The sequence below is a fragment of the Macaca fascicularis genome, chromosome 1, assembly GCF_037993035.2.
Source record: "Macaca fascicularis isolate 582-1 chromosome 1, T2T-MFA8v1.1".
Taxonomy (NCBI): domain Eukaryota; kingdom Metazoa; phylum Chordata; class Mammalia; order Primates; family Cercopithecidae; genus Macaca; species Macaca fascicularis.
Window position 1 is genome coordinate 66,401,378 of NC_088375.1, and position 18,750 is coordinate 66,420,127.

The window sequence follows — 18,750 nt, forward strand, 5'->3', positions numbered from 1 at the left end:
AAAGTGTGTTTTGCAAAATTTCAGTCTCCAAAGGGGTCTATGAATTCAAGCCTATTTGGAGTCATGATGATCTTTCCAGTGAAACGGGTCTGCAGGACAGTAGGACTGCAGGCATGTAGCAATACCCCCGGTCTGGGTTAGCAGGAGCCCTCCAGGCACTGTCCAGGGTCATGGGGAAAGGAATTGGAGTGATAAGGTAAGCCGAGAGATCCTGCCCTAAGGAGACACTTTGCCATATGCTGCACATTCCTTACTGTTTCCCTGATTCTGCTTGTGTTTGGCGTTTGGTGCATTATTTTCATTCTGAATTACTTGCCCTCTAGAGCAGGCTTTCTCAACCTCAGCACTATGGTCATTTTGGACTGGTTAGTTCTTAGTTGGGGAGCTCTCCTCTGCATTATAAGATTCAGCACCCTTGGCCTCTACCCACGAGATGCCAGTAGCACCTCCCTCCAGTGATAACAACCAAAAAATGTCTCCAGACACTGCCAAATGTTTCCTGGGGTGCAGAGGGAGGAGGAGGAAATTACTCCCCAATTGAGAACCACTGCTCTGGAGAAAAGAACTTCAGGGGTATTGGAAGGACTGACCAGAGCTAGGCCCTAGGCAAAGAGCCCAGGGTAGAGGACTGAACACCAGTCATGCTCGGGAAATGGAATGTCAGGGAGGAACCTGGGGTTCTTGCAGCTTCGTCACATATATAGAATGGATTCAGTAAGGGGATCTGCTGCCTGTGGCACAGCTGGTACTGAGGGCATAGTCACTCTCAGCCTACTATATACTGAGCTCACAGCAAAGGGATTAATCCAGGCTTTACTTGCTGGCAGCACAAAGAATCCTTGAACTTGGTTGGTCTTGGTCAGAACTGCTCAAGACCTGAAGAGCACAGGTAGATCTCTACGACTTGCAGTAGAACAGGCTTAGGAAAGTCAGAGGAAAAGTGATGCTGCTGTTGCTGCTGGCAAATATATCTATCAGACTCACTGTGTTGCAGGCACCAGTCTAATACCTTTATCTTTTTCCCATGCAGATATACCTCCGGCTCATTTCCTGATTTTCTTTGGGTCTCTGATTTAGTGTTGCTTCTCAGAGATGCTTCACCTGGTCATCTTATATAACCCAGCAAATGCATTCCCATCACTCCCCCACCATTCCTTGTACTCTGTGTTATTTACTTTTTAGTTACGTACCTCCTCACTCAGAAAAATTAGCTCTATAAAAATAGAATCGTGGCTAGGTATGGGGCTCACACCTGTAATCCCAGCACTTTGGGAGGCCGAGGTGGGTGGATCACGAGGTCAGGAGTTCAAGACTAGCCTGACCAATATGGTGAAACCCCATCTCTACTGAAAATGCAAAAAGTAGCCAGGCATGGTGGCACGTGACTGTAATCCCAGCTACTTGGGAGACTGAGGCAGGAGAATCGATTGAACCCAGGAGCAGAGGTTGCAGTGAGCAGATTGTGCCATTGCACTCCGCCTGGCAACGAAGTGAGACTCCATCTCAAAAAAAAAAAAAAAGAAAAAAAAAGAATCATTTCCCATTTCCCACCTCTATACAATGCCAACTACACAATTTGAGGGGCACAAGTGGGCCAAATTGTGTTTCCCCAATTCATGTATTGAAATCTTAATCCCTAAGTACCTCAGAATGTGACTGTATTTGAAAATAGAGTTTCCAAAGATGTTATTACATTAAAATGAGGCCATGAGGGTGGGACCTAGTCCAATATGACTGATATCCTTAAAAGTGGAATTTAGACACGAAAGGACACAGCAGGGCTGAGCACCTGCACAGAGAAAACACCATGTGAGGACACAGAGAGAAGGTGGCTGCCTGCAAGCCAAGGAGGGAGGCCTCAGAGAGACAATCCTGCCAACACCTTGATCTTGGACTTCCAGCCTCCAGAACTGTGATAAATACATTTCTGTCATTGAAACCTGTACCATTTTGTTATGGTAGCCCTAGCAAGTTAATACAGGGGCCCAGTGCAAAATGAAAAAGCCTGAAAACAGTTCCAGTCAAGATACTAATATATAAAGCTTTTTCCATTTTTCCAGTTTCTCTCTCTTGGCCTGCTGTAGTGGTTTTATTTGCTGTTTAATGTTGACTCCATCAGGCACAGGCATATTTGCCAGGCCAATGCAGGCCTTCTCAGGCACTGAGTGTGCCCCATGTGTCTCAGGGCACTCAAGCCCCATGGGCTGCCAAGTTCCAGCTGTAAGACTGATATGCTATTTCTTCCAAGGGGTCAGAGCCATGGCAGATGGGCACCTTCCAAGTGTGCTGCAATCCTTTGTGCCAGGATGAACTAGTTACCTGGACTGGAGTGAGCGAGAGGCTGCTTGTCAAGTCATCTGCCAAATGTGTTGTGGCACTACCAGCGCAGAGCAGGAATGGCCACTGTCATGCTCTGTCCCAAGGTGCTGCTGGACATGTGCGCCTGACCTACTCCGTGTCTGTATCTAGACTCCTGTTGGAGGCAGAAGGTGGCACTGGTTATATTATTTGGGAGCAGAGAGGGGAAGGCCAGAGAGATATCACCTATTTAAGGGAGGCAAGACCATATGTAGGCTGAAGCTCTAAGCACCCGGGCCTGTTCCACTGCTCTATCAGACTTCACTTAAAAAAAAATTCAAATTCAAAGATACAGTCATTGGGAGTTTCAAGATGGCAGTCTCAGAGCATTAAACTCCCACGTGAAGCCCTTTAGAATGTGGGGCCCTGTGCAACTGCACAGGTCATAAACCCATGAAGCATTTATGCATGAAACAAGCTCTGCTGCTATATCCCCAATGCCTAGAATAGTACCTGGAACACAGTAGTTGCTTAATACATATTTATTGATAAATGAATGAATTTATACCATTTCATCCTCACAACAATGGAGGTCACTTCGATTTAACAGATGAAGACATTGAGTCACCTAGACGCTAAATAATTTACTCAGCAATGAGAAGTTGATATTGAGTTGTACAATAGATCAGTGTGAAATCTGAGGTTAGAACCTGGTTCTTCTGTTGAGGGTGCAGAGGGCACCCTCAGAAAGTAATTTAGAGCATGGGCTTTGGAGTCAAACAGGCCTGGGTTCAAATGTTGGCTCTGACACTTTATAAGCTGTGAGACTTAGTTAAAGTCTCACCTTTCTGACCCTCAGTTTCCTCATTTGTCAAGTAGAAATAACATCTCTCTCAGGAATTGTTTTGACTTTAACAAAATACAAGCTTCCCACCATACCTGGCACTTGGTAAGCTCTCACGAGTGGTAGCCGGTATTACTCTTATTGGAGGTTAATGATGTATTATATGGACTCTAGAGTCAGACTGCCTGCCTTCAAATCCCTGCTCTTCCATTTCCTAGCTGGGTGAGCCTTGGAACAGGTACTTTACTTCTCCATACCTCAATTTCCTCATCTGTAAAAATGAGGATAAAGGTAATACTATATTACAGGGATGTTTTGAAGATTAAAGGAACTGATGTTTATAAAACACTTAGAAGCAATATCTAACACACAAACACTCTGTACCTGCTTGTTAAGTACATAATTAATAGTTTATGAGACAACTTTACTGACTAGCTTTTTAATGTTTATTCCCTCAAACTCAGATCGTTGTGTTTAGGGCCCAGATCTCACTGAGTGTGCTGAAGTGAGGAATGGTCCAGATCTTATACATTCATTTGTATCTGTTACACTCTTACCAGCAGTGGGAACCATGTTGGACGTGGAGTGCAATGATCTGGCTCTCTCACATTTGTATTGCGACTTCATATTAATTGTTTCTCTCTCGTTCTCACTTTCTCAATGTGTTTGGGGGTGGGAAAGACATTGAACTAGATTATTTCCTAAGCCCTTTCCAACTCTGATTTTCTACACATCTGATTCATTTCTAAAAGTCCCCCCTGCCTTCCCCGTTGCAGCTCCAGTGGTTCAGCAGATGACCTCAACTTTCTCAGCTTCAATTTTGTGGTGGGCAAAGAGTTCTTTTGGTCCTAGGAGCATTGCAGTCCTGATCTGACCCCATAAAAAGGAGTAAAACAAACAGATGAGCTCATTTCTCTGCTAGGGATGCAGCTGATGGGATTCCTTCTGGGATTACTGGCCTCCCCCTTTCTGGCCACCTTCACTCTGAAAGGTTATTTATAGCATTGTCCTTGGGTTAGAAAATCGGTTTCCCATTTTCTTGCCAATCTCCCCTCCAGTCTACCTTTTGCTGACTCCATTTTTTGGTGATGGCAACCCTTCCTAAGCACTGTCCCACTGGGACCCCAAGATGCCCCAAATACCATGGATCCCTTCCCTGATTCTGATAGAGGAGATGCTGAGGGGTGGATACCCCGAGAGTGAGACCGAGTTGAAGACTTTATCTGCTCCTTGCAGCTGCAGCTTTTGTGAGTTGCATTCTCTGGCTCGTCAATACCGTTTCCCATTAAATTAAATAGCTTATTGACTGGTGTGCCACACGGCAATGGGGTTGATGGGATTCACCGAGACTCCTCACTCCTCCCCTCTCCCGCAACAATCACAGGTCACTGCTCAGTAAATCAGCTGGTAATGGAGTTTGAACTCTCAGAATCAGCTCTGTGTACCCTTTTTATTTGTTTTTAATTTGTATCAATGGTAATTCTGTCTGTTTCAATTTATGTGATGGTACAGGCTGCAGAACTGAGGAAGTGCCCTCTTTTACCCCATTAACCACAGAGGGGGTAAAATCCATGTCAGGCTTTTTATGACAAACCTGCTCCAGTGGGCAAGGGATGATTCCCTTTCACGGAAGGTCCGTCTTTGTCTGGAACTCACCAAAGTGCCTCCCATCTCCACCAAATACAGGGCTAAGCACTGAGTTTGTTTTCCCTAGGTCATGGCCCTTTGTACTTCTTTGTTCAGACAAACTATCAAAGAACATAGGATGGAAGCATCTGGAGAGAGAAGCTGGCACCCCACAACCTCCAGGATTCTGTGGCTGGTAAAGTACTTTCTGCCATGCAGTTTCCTACGTATTTTGCATATCGGTCCTGCTAGAAGTTAGGTCGATGGCATCTCATCTCTACTCTAGCTCTCCCAAGTTATTTGCCAGCAGGCGAATGCCATTTGCAGCTTATTAGTGTCAAGACACAATTGTAAAGTAGATATAGTTTGCTACAGTGCCCTTTAACTTCCTTTGGTTGTCCTCTTTTCTCCCCTCTGGCCTTGTAGGAAATATGGAGATACAGAAGGAAAATTAAAATGCACATAAGAATGGTTGAAATGAGATGGAGGAATTAAATCCACAGGAATTCCCAAGACAGGGGTGGCAAAGGTTGGGAACAGTTTGGGGAATACAACAGGCAGGGTAACCTGACAGGGCTGCTCCTGGGAGGGGAACAGACGGGCCCCTGTGTCACTGGGGGGACATATTGACTCTAAAGGTTTCTGAAGAGGGTAGGGCAAAGAGCAGGCAAGGGCCAGCAGTGCGGGAAAGAGCGGAGGTAGAGGAAGTAGCAGGGGAGCCACTGTGAACTGTGACCCCAGGCCGCCCACAGTGTGGTCCCACAGATCTTCAATGAAAGCAAGAAAGAAAAGAAGGTGACATTGAGCTCCAAGCAAGAGACAATGTTAAAAATAACATCCCAGAACACAGAGAGAGCCATGAGGAATTCGACCTCTGACCTGGAGGACTCAGGGTGAAATTATCCAAAGCTCTGAAGAGGACTGAAGCCCCAGCTGGTGTTGGAATGACTTTGCCCCTTACAGGGAGCAAGTTTCTTCTCCCACAGGAGGCCCTGTGTCCTCTGTGTTCTGTGGTTCCCTCTCAGGGTGACCTACTCTAAGCCACCGCTCTATCCTCAGGCGTCGCTTTCCCTCTTAGCCATGAGATTCTCACTCTCTGTCTTATCTCCTGGCCCCTGGAAGCTGATTCTAAAAGTCCACACTGTCCTAACTGAGGACAAACTTTCCATAGTTTAATTTTAAAGTTCAAAATCTCCCCTGAGCCAAACCTCCCAGACTGCTGGTACTTCCCACTGTCTTCTGGTGTGAGAAGATTTCTCCTGAAATTCACTGGAGAGTGTGTGTGGTAAGTAAAATGCTACTAATCATAAAACTTAATTATTTAGTTAGATCTAGTTATTTTTACACCCAACCGATTAGTTCCTCCTATCTCTGATCAATTTATGAACACGAACTCAGAGGGTCGGACTTCCACAAGTACCCATTTCATGGATTTAATAAGAATCAGTCTGCTGAGTTGATGGTGGGATTTACAGATTAAGTTCCAGGTAGAAGGAGAGATAATTTGGGACGGACACTCCTTCCCATGGAGGGATATCTTAATGTAATGGAAAGTCATATATAGAGAGGGCTAACTGAATGATAAGCATTTCACATGCATTATTTTGTTTACTCCTCCTATCAATCCTATAAGGCTGATTTGATAAAAATCTTCCTTTCTTTATCTCCAAAATGGGGGTAAAAATACTATTTATCTTACCAGGTACTTTTAAGGATCAAATAAAATAGTATATGTAACAAGAGTTTGTAAATCACATGCATTTTACAAATGTTAGTTGACGCTCTTATTATCCCTCAGATCAAACCACACAAGCAACTGGTAATTTCAGTCTTAGGCCTCAATATGGTTTGCTACCTCCATCAGACCTAAACTACTTAGCTCTGTAGCCAAAATTGTGAATTTGATTATATCTCATTGCTTTGCTCACAGGCACCAACATTTCTTTTCTATATTAAAGAACAGGGTAATAAGGTGAGAATTTCTCTCTTTGTTCAGGGACTGAGATCTAGCTTAGGCCCTGAAGAGAACAGTTTCACAAGTCCCTGGGTGAGCTGGCTGGATGACCCTCAGGTAGAACTGAGCCTTCCCTCTAGCTGAGGAGGTCAGCCTCCTTGGCAGTGGCACAGACTTGCCCATTTGATGCTCTGGCGTCTGACTCCTGGAAGCCTCTAGCTGCTTAATGGATTCATTTAAGTGATAATACGAGCCGATCGTATGTCAGGTTGTTAAAATGGTGATAACATATTGCACTAGGAGAGCATTATCTACGGTAACTGCATTATAATGGTTAGGGAATGTCGACAGAACTACATATGATATTCCCATAAACACCAAATGAATGCAGAGTGACTAGGCTATTCATTCCAAGTGTGGCCAAGGCAAGAGGTAACACTTCATCTTCCAGGCCCTCGTTTTCCAAACATTGCAAAAAGGAGACATATGCAGACAAGTGTTCACACATCAAAGGCAAACAAATGCACATGCTTCTCTGATTTATAACCAATCTGGAAACCCACTTACCCAACTTCAAGGGAGGGTGTGAGCTCACAGAATGTTCTTTCCCAAGGAAGAGAATGAATGAGCAGGAACAGAGGGAATGTAAGATACTACAAGAGCACTACAGGAGCAGCAGGAACCATGAGCTCCCCATCCCCTGTTTCTGCTTTACGCTACTAGAGAATTTAAAAGGGGTGGGTGGGTGGCACAGTAAAGCATCTGCCCTACTTCCCACTCCCTGCACCCTCTAGGACCACCCATTGAGAAACAATAGTTAAGGAGATAAAGTTTCTCTTTGCCACCTCCAGCCCCAAGTTTCAGTACTGTTCTCTTGTCTTTTAATATCTCCCCAATACTCTTCTCTAACACCTCCTCTTCTGATGTTCCCTCTTTAAGTGTTATTCCTCCTGTGGTATTTATACTGTAAAGAAGAGTACTACCAGAGCAGAGAGCTTCGCCTTACTAGAACATGTACATGTGACTTTTGGCTTCCAACTTCAAATTGGCAACAATAATAGTTACCTTTCATTCAGTGTTTCCTATGAGCTAAGCAATGTGTTTTACATTATCTATAAACCTCAGACACATCCGCAAGGCAGGGTTTACAATTACCATTTTAAAGATGAAGTAACTGAGGCTCAGACAGTTAAACAAGTAGCCAGAAGGGACGAAGCTAGCACTGAAATACAACTCTGCAAAACCCTTGTTTCAGGCAGGTTTCCCTTTTAAGTAGCCTAACATCTCTGAGGCCATTTCCTTATTTGTTACTTTCAAAAATATTGTTCTACCTTACAAGGCCACTGTGAAGGTCACTTTCCCTTTGGAAATTGCAAACAACTTATACAGATGTCAATAAATACCAGTATAAAGTAAAAAAGAGCCCTGAGTCTGGAGTTACAAGACTTGGATTAGAGTTCCTCATTGAGTAGTATCTACTGGGAAAATGGCTTTATATCTTTGTGCCCTGTTATATGGTTTGACTGTGTCCCCACCCAAATCTCATCTTGAACTGTAGTTCCCATAACCCCCACATGTCATGGGAGGGACCTGGTGAAAGATAATTGAATAATGGGGGTGGTTACCTCCATGCTGCTCTCATGATAGTGAGTGAGTTCTCATGGGATCTGATGGTTTTGTAAGGGACTTTTCCCCCTTTTGCTTGGCATTTCTCCTTGCTGCTGCCATGTGAAGAAGGACATGTTTGCTTCCCCTTCCACCATGATTGTAAGTTTCCTGAGACTTCCTCAACCATGCTGATCTGTGAGTCAATTAAACCTCTTTCCTTTATAACTTAGCCAGTCACAGGTATGTCTTTATTAGCAGTGTGAGAATGGACTAATACATCCTGTCTTCTTCCTGCAAAATGGGGTTTCTGTGAGCACCGGAATCCTTTACTGCCTGCCCACTATGTGTCCTGTAGTGTGCTGGGTCCAGAGGCCTCTGCTCTGTAGCAGCTTATTGTCTAAAGGGGCAAATAGATTGTATAAACAAATAGTGATAATAAAAGTCCATAAGTGCTATAATAGAGGTAAGTATAAAGTGGTCTGGGAGCACCAATGAGGCAAAGCGCCTGGTCCTCAGCAACCTTGTTACAAGGAAACAGATGGATAGTGTTCTAGCAAAACTAATAGAATGAAAGATATTGCAAAGGCAATATGTGCTGAGGTGCTTGGTAAACTAAAGCACTAAACACATGGAGAGAGAGTTTATGATTTGCCCAAAGGAAGGAATTGCTATCTGGAAGAACAGATATCTTGCCAGCAGGGGAATATTTTTAGGGGAAATACTTCCCTAAAAACAAGACTTTTGGGAGGCTGCCTGATCTCCTGGCCTGCTTCAAACCCTGTTTCTTCGTTTAAACCTGAGTCCTTCCCCATCTCTCTCTATTATCAAGGGCAGGGAATTGTGACCTAACATGCTTGTAGGCCCCAGGCTTTCCCATCACCTGGGGCATTGAGCCCTAGGGAATGCCCCAGGGCCAGAAAGAAAGGCCTTTATGCTTTTAGAAACTGATGCCACAGAGAGCTCTGAAACCCTGACCCCCTGCCCTGGGGGAGGCTGAGGCTGGGGGAGATTTCTGGCAGTCTCTCTAACACTGCAATTCTCCCTGCTTACCTGGCTGTGATTTGGGGTCAGTGCTGTTGTTTTTCACTGCTTAATAAGGGACATCCTGGCAAAAGGCTATGCATTCCTCTGTTAAATCAAAACATTTTGTCATAGAAGACAACATGTGGTGTGAGTCTATTTATATGAATTGTCCAGAATAGGCAGATCCATAAAGAAAGTAGATTGATGGTTGCCTCAGTCTGGTTGGGGAGTGGCTCTGGTGGAAGTGAGGATAGGGAGTGCACTGCTAGTGGGTACAGTGTTGTTTTGGGGGTGATGAAAGTGTTCTAAAATTGATTGGGGTTATAGCTGCAAATTCTGTAACTATACCAAAACCATTGAATTGTGCAATTTAAATTGGTGATTGTATTTTGTGCGAATTATATCTCAATAAAGCTGTTAAAACAAAACACTCAGAAATATTAACGTTTTGGCCAGGAAGTCACAATAGAGTCTCTTGGTGGTGAGAGAAAACTGTACAAGAAGCCGGTGTCTGACCCTCCAGGTTTCATTGTTCATGTGGGGTTCTGCTTCTCTCAGTTCCACTTGCTCCACAATGACAGGTCCCCAGGGAAAGCTGGTGCTCTCTCCTCAGGACAGAGTCTGGCCAGGTCTTCTCTCCTCTGCCTGCTGCCTAATTTGCCTCAGCCCAAGGCAAAATAACTTTCTTTCTTTCTTTCTTTCTTTCTTTCTTTCTTTCTTTCTTTCTTTCTTTCTTTCTTTCTTTCTTTCTTTTTCTTCTTTCTCTCTCTCTTTCTCTTTCTTTCTTTCTTCTTTCTTTCTTCCTTCCTCCTTTCCTTCCCTTCCCTTCCCTTCCCTTCCCTTCCCTTTCTTTCCCTTCCCTTCCCTTCGCTTCCCTTCCCTTCCCTTCCTTTCCTTTCCTTTCTTTCCTCTTTTGTTCTGCTCTTGTTTCCCAGGTTGGAATGCAATGGTGCAATCTTGACTCACTGCAACCTCCACCTCCTGGATTCAAGTGATTCTCCTGCCTCAGCCTCCTGAGTAGCTGAGATTATAGGCATGCGCCATCATGTTCAGCTAATTTTTGTATTATTAGTAGAGGTGGGATTTCACCATGCTGGCCAGGCTGGTCTTGAATTCTTGACTTCAGGTGATCCACCCTCCTCGGCCTCCCAACGTGCTGGAATTACAGGCATGAGCCACAACACCAAGCCGAAGATCTTTATTTATAAGGTAATTAAATGTAAGAGGAAAAGACTAGTATAGTGGATGGGGGGAAAGGGGTGTTATTTTTTTAATGGGCATAGTGTTTTGGTTTGGGAAGATGAAAAGAGTTATGGAGATGGATGGTGGTGAGGGTTGTACAATAATGTGAATGCCACTGAAGAGTACAATTGAAAATGATTAAGAGGGCAAACTGTATGTTATGTGTGTTTTACCACAACCTTAAAAAAATATTGTTATCACATAATTAGGGTGGTCTCCAAAACATTATTGGAAAAAAGTAAGTCATGAAAAGAGACTTCCTTGCAGGGATGGTATGGAAAGTAAGCAAACTGACCATAGCTTAGTTAATATGACATTGCTGGCCTATTAGGAAATCTTGAAATTATAACCCTGTGAATGAAAAGGGTGCTTCTTCCCTTCCAACCTCCTTGATCCTGGAGAAGAGCTCCATGTCATGCCGTACTGTTTATTTGCAGTTGACAGAACCATGCTGCATGCAGGATGCTTTGGAAAGACATTTGTTAATAAATACCAATCACAGAGAAAAAGGAGTTTCGTATTGTAGTGCTGTGTCTTACCCATCTCACCCTTTCCAGACCTGATACACTGTTCTTATCTCACCACAATATATTTTTTTCTTCTCAAATTAAAATCACTGTCACCATCCACCCCAAACTCTTTTAGCATTCCTAAGTTTATCCACTCAGGTCCCCAACCCAGAAACCTTGAGGTCATCTTTGACATCTCCATCTCCTCCCAATAAACCATGAAAAACCTCTTAATTCTAGTTCAAGTATCTCTTGAATGTGTCTGTTTACTTCCAATCACACTGCCTCCACCAGAGCCTAGGCACTATTAGCACTAACCTGGACTTCTACAATAGCTTATAGCGGAACGGTCTCCCACTTCCATCCTGGGTCCCTACTACTTCATTCTTCGAGAAGCAGTAAAAGTGACCCTTTTAGAGATTAAATGAGATTGGGTTACTCCCGGGCTAAAGCTTCAGAGGCTAGCAATCCCAGCTAGAGCAAACTCCTTCCTGTGACCTGCAATGCTCTGCAGAGCAACCACATGCCTGTCTCTGTCCATCATGTCATCATATCACCTTCTCCCTTACCACATTTTTCGAGGACTTTTAACCTTAAAAAGAAAATCCTGGCCTTTTCCAGTCCTTAAAAGGTCCTACGCTTTCCTTGGCTAATTCCTATTTGTCTTTCAGTTCTCAGCTCAAGTATCACATATGTAGAGAGTCCATTAATTAATTCATTTACAACTTATGCATTTATCTGATAAATAGATACCTAGCATACACACTAGTGGTAGGCACTGGAATTAGTTTTGAGCCTTCTTCCAGTCTAATTAAAGCCTCCTATTATATTCTTTCTTTGCACTCTGTTCTTTTTATTCACAGTATTGAACACAATTTGTCATGATAATTTTAATTTTTTAAAAAAGCCTTTCTTCCTACATAATGTTAAGGTCTTTGAGGGCAGGTGCTATTTAGTTCGCCACTGTATTGTCCTTATAATAATAGTTATTCAATAAATATTTGTTGAATGAATGAATATATCTTTAAATAGAGGTTCTTTTTGCCAGAAGCATATGGCATATGGAAAGTTTACTGATTTCTTTCTCTTCCCAACTTCCACCACCTCATAAAATAACAGTACATGATGCTGAGGATGGCTAAGTAGGAAATAGGCTTGCCAAATGCTTCCTAATGAGAATCAGCATTGGTTAATAAATGACAATAATAATGACTAACATTCATATAGCATTTTACAATTTGCAAAGTATTTTCCAAATGCATTATCTTCTTCAGTTTAATAAAGATAATCTAGTTCTTGGTTGCCCTATAAGAATTACATTTAAAAAAAGAAAATGCTTAAGGACAACAGGGATTAGGCTGTTACAATATTTAAAGTCTATTAGTAAAATATTGGTTAGATAGAAAAAGAAGGATAATGCTTTCCCTTGGTTGGTCCTTCCAAATCTTGAGGCTACTTTGCAAATTTGCAAAAACAAAGGCACGTCTTTTAAGTTCTTTGTGTCTGTGCTCTGTCAGAGTTTTGGGCTGCTCATCATGCTGGATTAGAACTTATGGTGCAATGTACACGATGTGATGGATTCCACCTTAGTTTTCCATCAGTCTGAGGAATCCTCCCTAGAGCTCAAGGACAAAGAGGAGTCTCAGCAAGTAGAAGCTGGAGTCCAGAACTCCTTGATTATTGGTTATAGAGAGACGGAGGTTTCCCTGGATTGAATGCCCCGCCCCTACAGAGGCAGCCATATTTGGGATTACTTGCATTGACTGGGCACTCCGTTCCTCACTGTTTTCTTCCGAAAGTCCTTCCTTTGTACCTGCACTGTATAAAGAATGGGCCTTCCCAAATGCAAAGATCCATGATATATATTAGAAGCAGGCATAGGAAATTGACTAGGGAATCTGCACAAATGATATTGTACAGAATTAAGTAGAAGATACCCCAACATGCACATCCCTTTGCAGCTTAGCAACTGTTTTACTCTATCACATCCAAAGGTCCTTAGCTCTAGGCAGTAAAGTTCTGATCAGTTTACCTTTATCATCACAGCATGGCATTTTCAAGGACTCTGCCTGGCACTTTCAATCTTCTTCTCCTCTTGGTATTGATTCTCTGGTGTCATGATCAGCAAAAGGCGAGCCTGAGGGGTGGAAGCCCTGGGGAGGTAGAGGAGAGTGAAGTGACAGAAGAGATAGATCTGTCACCTTGAACGTACTCCAGCTCAGCCAGTCACAGAGTTGGCCTGGGTCAGACCTGTATAATTTGGGGATGGGAGACCAGTTTGGAATACCAGGCACTGTAGACTGAGACACCAGATGCTGTAGGGGAGCCAACACTGAAACTACTCCATCAGCTGGAGCTGCGATTTTTGGCAAGTCACTCTTTTTCTTCTTCTGCCCTCCAAACTGAGTAGTCTGGTCTGATTGTCTCCGGGGTCTTTCTGCCCTAACATTCTATGATCTTAATTTTCATTTAATTATTCCACAATACCTCAAAAATGAGGACACAATCAATGGTGTCAAAAGGTAAAGAGCTACAGGATAAAATGAGAATAAAAGGTGCCCACTGATTTTTGCCATTTTGAATGAGACAATCAGGGTGGAAGAACATGTTAAATTGAGGAGTGAATAGAAAGTAAATATAAATAGATTGCAAAGAAGAAAAAGACAAAGAGAAATAGCCAGAACTGAGACGAGTCTGGTGAAATCAGGAAAGGAGAAATGATAGTACAAAATATACAGCTGCCCCTTGGTATCTGCAAGGATGATAGGGTCTTTCTTCTTATTTCCCAAAGTTCTAGAAGGGATTGGTCCCAGGAGCCACACCGCCCCCTAACCCCCCACTCTCAGGACACCAAAATCCATAATGCTCAAGTTCCTTACATAAAATAGAATCGTATTTGCATGTAACCTACACATATCCTTTCCCATATTTTAAATCATCTCTGGATTACTTCTAATACCTGATGCAATGTAAACGTTATACAAATAGTTGTTCTACTATATTGGCTTTTATATTTGTATTACTTTTTATTGTTGTATTACTGTTTTTTCCCAAATATTTTCAATCTCACATGGTTGAATCCAGGGGTACAGAGAGCCTACTATATACTTTATTATCAGATATATAAAAGCAGCTAAGGAGGTCATATGCTATTCAACGTGTAGGATACTTTTCAGCTCTTAAATTGGGATTTCTGAGTGTTTTAGTTTTTGTTTTAGGATGACCTGGGGAAAAGATAAAAATTGATGGAAGTGGGAGGAGAGTAAAAGAGTGAATTGTGCTAAACAGAAGGATAATAGCCTTTTTTCTTATTCCCCAAAGTTCTAGAACTGAAGAAATAGAATATCCCTGGACACTGCAGGTGGGTGGAGATGTAGAGAAAAGAGTGTGACATTGGAGCGTGTGGACCTGACTTTCCAACCATGGCCAGGGAAACAGGATCCAGAAGACATATGGGCACCACCAACAGACTCATGACTCAGCCCCTCTTCAGCTTAATATTTTAAAAGTACATGTCCAACCACACTTAAGGGAGAAGCTGACCAAGGGAAGGACAAATGACCTCTAGAGGCCACAGTTCAAATCTGGCCCCACACTTGGCACTCATCCATCCAAACAAAGGCTGACATTTGCCCAAACTGTCCTGTCTTAGAAAGCAGTTTAGCAGGTTCCTTAGAGGTCTCACCTCCCATCTCCAGTGATTTTTTAAAAGTCTCCTGTTCCAATAGTCTCCCTGAGGTTAAATATGTATATATGTGTGTGTACGTACTAGTATATAAATGTCTATGTATATGCATATGGTTGTATCAGAGATTTAAAAAAATACAGTTGATTCTCTTTATTCATAGTAATTGTGTTCTATAAAATAACCAGGAACTTTGAATTAATGACTACTGAACCATTGTTCCTAAGAGAAGGACAGGACTGGGTTCCTTCAAGCCTCTGGTCGTGATGTTGTCATCAACAGATCAATACATAGCCTTGTTTTATGTGTGTCTCTGTTTAAAGACACCTTATTTACTATATATTGTTGGCTCATTAACATTGAACTCTTGGCCAACAGTGCTGTAACTTATGCCTGGATGAAGCTTATCTAACACAGCTGTTTTCTCTATAAGGCTCAGAACAGTGTTCTTGCGCTTAGGAACAGTAGCCAGCCCTTCAGCCCTGTATTTGGGGGGTCATTTTAAAAAACAAAATCACCAAAAAAAGCACAAAAATGTAAAAACACGTGAGACTAAATAGACTGCTAGAAAGACACTCGTTTACAGCAAAAAAACAAGGCAGAGTACCAGTTCACTGGACCTTTGCTGAAACCACACATGCCGGGTGACAAATAGTTCCCCATTCTGCACATGTCTGTGAATGACTGAAAAAGGACCATGAGAGTGGATTGAGTTGTACAAATACATTTTAGCTAGTAGATGAATTCATTAATACAAAAAAAAACATAAATAATGCGGATCAATCATACACATATGTGTGTATATATTGATATTGGGCAAATTCTCTAATCTCTTGAAGCCTCAATTTACCTAACTATAAAATAGGATCCATAATACTTCCTTATAGTTCTAGTGCTAAGGTGAAATAAAATAATCTATGGAAAACGTCTGCAGGCTATGTAATAAGCTTTCTGAGTCACTGAGAAGGGAGCTGTCACCCTTTCCCATGCACTCCCCCTTCTCTTCATTTGGCAGCCTCATTTCTTCAGCAAACCATCCATGGTGAGCGACTCTAACTTTTAATCTGGCCAGACCATTTTCCCCTTGTATTAAAATTGTCCTGGAAAACCATTAGGTCGATTTTCAATCATCACAGCTAATACATTCCCTGTTGCAAATGCCAAGTATTCTGCACTTGCTTCGGTTTTTCAGATCTTCTCTCTCACATTCTGTACCTGAAGGTGAAATCCATGCCTAGTAAAACAGCCCTTTTGTATCCAGGCCAGGATGCATCTGAGACTTGAATGCTTTTGCTTTCTCTCCTGTTTTTTGTTTTTTTGTTTTGTTTCTCTTCTCTGCCTGATCAATACCTTCCCATCTGAAGAAGCAAAACATTCTCTCTCTTCTGTTCCCCTTGCTGCTGATTCTGGCTCAAGGGGATGGGGGCAGGAGTGGAGGAAAGAGGGTCAGAGTCTATATTTAACCACAAAGATAATTCCTCCTTGACAGCAGCTCCAGAGAGAATTTGACATTTGAGGGGACTGAGTAGCAAGTGTAATTCACATTGATCTGGCTGTAGAAACAGAAGGGATTGGGAGCAACAAGTGATCTGCAGAGGTAAAAATGAGTCAGGGGTTTGGAAGAGTGAATATAGGTCAGGTGAAGAAGAAGAAACTATTTGCCAACAATGATGGAAGGATAAAAAACAAGACTCCTGAAACTGTTTCCTTGAATGTTGCACTAAAGCACCTCCAAGAGGATTGTAATAGCCTTGGAGTGGGACAAGTGGCACAGATGGGGAGGGTGACATGTTGTCCCAGCTGCTTAAATACTCTGAATTCTAGAGCAGCATTTATCAAAATTTAATGTGCTCCCGAATTGCCTCTGGATCTTGAATAAAATGCATATATTAATTCAGTAGGTTGGGGCGCGCCCCAAGATTTTATATTTTTAGCAAAAAAAAAAAGCTTCCAAATGAGGCCGATGTCGGTCCTGGGACCACGCTTTGATTAGCAAAGCTCTGTTAGAGTGTTTTGGGAGTCCACAGGCAAAGAAAAGCAAGGCAAGGTGATCAACCATCTCCCCTTCTCCCTTCTCTATTTATAGCCCTCTCTGCTTTTAAAGCCTCATTTTGTATTTTCCTGTCTACTTGTCTTTCCCCATCTACACTCAAGCACTTGGAGAATTTGGATTGAGTTTTGTCGATCTTTGCATATAAGGCTTTGTCCAGAGTGGGTACTTCATAAATATTAAAGTTGTACTTAAAAACATCCCTCTTTCTCCATGAAGCTTTGCCAGATCATTCCAGCCCTACAGCACTTGTTATCTGTATCATTCATTTGGCAATTAATCTTAGACAGCCTTATGACAGTTTATGTATTGTTGTACTGGACTGTTATATATCTTTTGAATTGCTATTTATTTTTTAGCCCTTTATGTATTGACTCTGCTGCTAGGTTGTAAATAAGTTCTTTGAGTTGAGGGACTGCATTTTTATTTATTCATCAATCATTTAGTTTGTACCTACCTGTGCAAGGCAGTGTGCTAGGGTCTTGGTACACAAAGATAAATAAGGTAGGGTCACTGAGAGACAGCACGGTATAATGAGAAGGGTTCAGCTCTCAGCCAGAAACAACTAGGCTTGAATCCAAGCTCTGCTACTAACTAGCTATATGACCTTACAAAAGAAAAACACACCACAACCTTGACCTTTACAGCTATAAAATGGGTTAAACACATTAATCTTGTAGAATTGCGGTGAGATTAGCTAAATGACATATATAACAGTTCCTGTAATAAGGATCTGGTGGGCACTTTGAAAAAATAATTCCCTGCCCTTCAGAAAGTTATCACCAAATAGTTTATAAAAAATGACAAATATACAAATAGCCAACACACCAGAGAGACTATTTTAGTGGGGCCCTTCTTTATAACTCCCCCAGGTCTACCTGGGAAGGGCTTAATAAATGCCTGTTGCTTGATTGAACACAACCATAGTATCTTCTACCATAAAGGTGCTTGGAGAGGTTAATTGGATTCTATTTTATTTATTAATTTTAATTATGTGAAATTTATTATATTGACTCCTCCTATGATCAGGCCACAGACTAGGCTCTATAAAAGTGTAAGGTTCTCTCAGTTCTTCACTTCATGGAGCTTGTAGGATGAACTCTGCTTACAAAAAAAAAAAAAAGTGCTGTCACTAAAGAATGGATGACATAAACAAGAACCAGAAATACAAATAAAAACATAAGCTGAGAAGAGGGAGGAATATATCCATTCTGACAGTGGTGATAGGGAGGAGGAGGTGGTCTCTGAGCAAAAGGGGAACCCAAGGAACAGTGCAGAAGATGAGGGGCCAGTTAGGAGGGCATGGGGAAAGTTCGAGTTGGTGGAAGGCAGCCTATAGCTGTCCTCTAGGCCATGAAGAAGCCGACTAGAGGGTGATACCCTAGATGCCTCTGGGGGTCTCCAGGCATGGCCTCCTTTGCTCTGATGTCCTCACTATTAAGAATAATCTCTCCTTTGGTCCAGATGAGAAGCCTGAGGCAGAGTCTAGGAGATGGCTGCCCACACGGTAGAGATAAGGCAGGGCTAATATTTGGTATACCTGTCTGCCAGCCTGTGGATTAGGTAGGATCCAGACCTTCCTCCACTTTGAAATAACTAAAAGGAAGAAGATCTTGGAAGCAGAAGAGCAGAAAGTTCTTTTTGGCTCCGGGTTCAGATTGCTGTCCCTACTCATCTACTTGGAGCTCAGATAAATATTTTTTCCACCCTAGTCTTCATGTTTTTCCCTGAGCCTGCACTGAAAATCTGACTTATACTAACTATGGCCTCTAGTTTGAACCAATCCAGGAATTTCTGGCAATGACAGCTATCAGCAGGCAGTGAACCCAAAGAGGTTAAAAAGTTAAATCTGTCTGATTCATCTTGGTGCTGAATTCTTAGCTTCAATGGAGTACTGGTTCTTTACTCTTG